Here is a 3,883-nt window from a genome sequence, read left to right on the forward strand (position 1 = left end):
AGTACATGTTTAATGTACTAGCCTTAATTTAAAAAGAGGTGTGATAGTTAGCATTAATAAGAATACATAATTTGAAAGCAAAGTAAAAATAGTTTTTGCAAGATTCCTTTTCTAGTTGCATTACTCCAGAAGAATTACTAAAATCAAAGTATGCTGAACAGTATTATATCTTGGTGTTTACTTAAACCAAGAGTCAGGTCCTTTGTTAAAACTGGTATGACTCAAATTCTTAGCTTACTGAAAGAAATGCAGAATTGAAATTTTAGCTAATTATTTTAAAGAAGTGCCTAGAGATCCTAACTGAGACCAGAAGAATTTTCTTTTCAAGCTGTATGTAATATGTGGAATACAACATCAGGGTTATAAGGAGAGAATTGTAATGTCAGGTTTAAGAGAATTTAAACAAGGCTATTTCTCTGTACAACTGCACTAAATTAAAAGGTATACCTGAAGCATCATGGTCAATAATAGTGCTGAAAAAAGCATCTCTTGAGACATATATATGTATGTACAAAATAAAAAAAGAGTTAATTATAAAAGTGAAAATGCTTTTGGTTAAACCTCCCCCAAAAGGGAGGTCCCTGTATTCTTGGTCTTCTATCAAATGCCTGTTCACATTCTAGTCCACTTTATTAATCCTTCCTTTTTCCTCCCATAATGCTCTGCTTCTTTTCAGTTTAGTTGTTGCCAGTTTGCTTGTTTACATAGCATTCCATATGAAATACCTCACAACAGCTTGTACTTCATACCTGAAGAATTCCCCCTTAATTGCAGCAATTCTTAATATTATCAAAAGCATGCTAAACACAACAGGTTAAAACAAGAAATGAAGACTACAACTAATACTGCAGAAAAAAATCTGTGTAGGCAGCAGTCACCACAGATGGGATTCATTCAGTATACAGCTCTTACTTCTACCACCCACATAATCCCCATTATCATTTCCTACCAAACACACTTCATTAGCTCTGAAGAAATCTCTATTGTCTCTCCCAGCAGACCACTGAAGGTACTGTCATGATATGGATATAAAAGTTAAAGGTCATGTCAATTAAAAACCATTCCTTTATGATCCTTTAGAAGGCCATAATAATTAAGCATATTTTCATTTGATGACAACCAATAATATAATTTGATGAACCACTACCAATTTTATCCTTTATAAGTAAAAGTATTCTTCCTGCTAGTACTGAGCATTAGGGTATCATCATCCAGTGGTTCTCCCTGTTCCCTATTTGTTTGTCCATTTGTCCCAATTAATTAAGTGATAGTATAAACTCAAGAAAGCAATGTGCTGTCCCAGAGGAAGGAAGCAAGGCTCTGCCTTTGCTGCAGCACAAGCTGACATTCCTGATTTCTGTGCAGGGTGGAGTTGTGCATTCTTTTTATTGCTCCAGCTGTTGACACTGATGACAGTTCTTCCAGGAGTGACAGTGCTTTGATCATGTGCGTTGTGGATGAGGAGGAACCTTGCATTGCCTTGTTATGAGGGACACAACGACTTTGGGAACTTGGCTGAGTAAATGGGAGCTCAGAAATTCTGATTCTTCTGCCCTTTTTCTGCAACTCTCCTCCCTCCCCCCTCAACTGCTGCGCTTTCATCTAGTTATAAAGCAGCTTTGCTGTAAATGGAATCGGATGGGTCCATATTAAAATGGAAAAAAAAAACCCAACAAGTGCCTGTTTTGTTATTTTATAGGGGGGAAAACCCATAAAATTATGCAAAATCACCTGATCTTATTCACAAATAACTGTATCAATACAACTATGAGGAGCAAGGCACTGCAGTGTAAGGGTGCAAACTCTACAAGCTGGTGTAGCTGCCAGAGTACTCATACTGTTAAACCACAACTGAAGACAGAATTTAATTAAAACCTCTAAATCATCCATTCTTGTGGTGGTCATTTCATTTTGGGTTAGGACAGAATAATTGTTTCCAAGTTACTTTGCCTGCAGCAGTGGAGTAGACTACATAAGACTGTCTTATTTATCAGATTTTAATAAATTACCAAATCAGCCATGTGGCTCTATGTTCTTAAAAACATTAGCTGCTAAATGTTAGTTACTAAAGGTCATGGAATTGTAGTTTGAAGAGTCTGCTGTTCAAGCACTACCGTGTCACTTCTTGTTCCTCCATTTAATGAATTGTTAACATATTTAATGCCTCGGGGACTTTGCATCTCACTATTCTTTCCTTCCTAGTAACTTCACAGATTTCTTTGAATGAAACAATAGAAGTTTCACACATTGATTTCCTCTGTTTCAGTTCAGCCAGCTGGTGGTGATGTCACACACAAGCACCTGTGTCTAACAAGCACCTGACTGTTGCTTCCTTAAGGACTCAAAGTACAAGACACACGAACATACCAGCTCTGTATTGGTTTTGTACGAGAAACACTGGATTGCTATCATGAATCAGATAAACAGGAGACTTGTTCAGCTGTTTTAGTTACTTTGGATCATTTCCTGCAGCTTTACTCATCCTCCCAATTAACATGAATACACATTTGGGTTTTTTCCAAGTTAGCCATTAAGGAGGTTAAGTAGGTTGGGCCTTGTGACTAATGTTTCCTTGGCTCTGACTGTATTTTGCTGCTCCCCTAGAGTATTCTATCATACCTTATTAACATGCAGGAGAAACTCGGAGATTCCTAATTGTAGAACAGAACTTGAAATGTTCTAGAAATTTCCAAGCTCCAAAATGTATAAATGTATCCCAGTTATAGGTAAGACTCAGCATGGAAAGGCAAATACAGAAGTACTTGTACTGTAAGACAACATCTTGCATTAGCATTGTCATCATTAATACAGTTTCCTACTGCTGAGCTTTCATGTTCTGTATTGATTATTAAAAAAAAAAAAGTTACCAGTGCCACCACAAAACTTAGTCAAAAGGATGCTGCAGTAATTGGATGAGGTTCTTCAACCCCTAAAGATGTTTGTTGTTCCACTAACATGGTAAAGGTAGTGAACAGGTTTTGTCACTGCTGATGCCTCATCACAGGCAACAAATTAAGAATGCAGTTGCTTAACTATTTTACTACATAAAGTTTAAATGCAATCCTGTTTTAGAAATGTCAGCAATATAAAGAGGCAGCAGCTGAAGGAAAGCAACATGATCCATCAATGTGCAGTAAGCATATCCCTCACCAGTGTTTAGTTGTGAATCATGTTGAATATTACATCCATGGATTAATGTCCTGATCTTACACAGTCATTTGCATAGCAAATGAATTTGTTCAGGAGCTGAGTATTGTCTGTTTAGACACTTACCTGGAACAAGAAAATATTTTTAAGTTAGCTTTAGAAATCACCTTAGTTAAATTACTAAAAAAGAAGAAAGGCACATATTCTAAAATAAGAGTATTCACTTCAAGGGTGGGTACTCCTTGAAATGTTTGTCTACCTAGGGCTGTGCTCCAGGTGCTAGTGCTGCAATGAAAATTGATTACTCTTTCCACACCTCACTGCAGATATGAAATGGCTCTTAAAATGCCTTAGTTTGCTTTCCTCTGTTGTGTTTTACATTACTTCAGCATAGAGAAGCAGGAAGTATAGAGACAGTACTACAGGTTTACATGTTATGGGTGTGTTGATTTCTGCTTTCGAGTCAAGTCACTGACTGAATTTCCCCCTTCTGTATGCTACTCAATTAAAAAAACAAAACAAAACAAAACAACTATTTAAACATCAACAGCAGTCTTACTTCCCCTATCTTTTGCAGATATTTGTGTTAAGGATCACAAAGGAGGGAATATTCTGTAGCCTTCATAGAAATTCCTGACAGAGAAGAAGCAATGGAAGAACCAGTTGCATATGGCATTGTTTCAGTAGAAATTATCATTTTTATAATGCAGACACTGCTGCCCATATGTACTTTCTT

The sequence above is a fragment of the Geospiza fortis genome, unplaced genomic scaffold, assembly GCF_000277835.1.
Source record: "Geospiza fortis unplaced genomic scaffold, GeoFor_1.0 scaffold23, whole genome shotgun sequence".
Lineage (NCBI taxonomy): Eukaryota > Metazoa > Chordata > Aves > Passeriformes > Thraupidae > Geospiza > Geospiza fortis.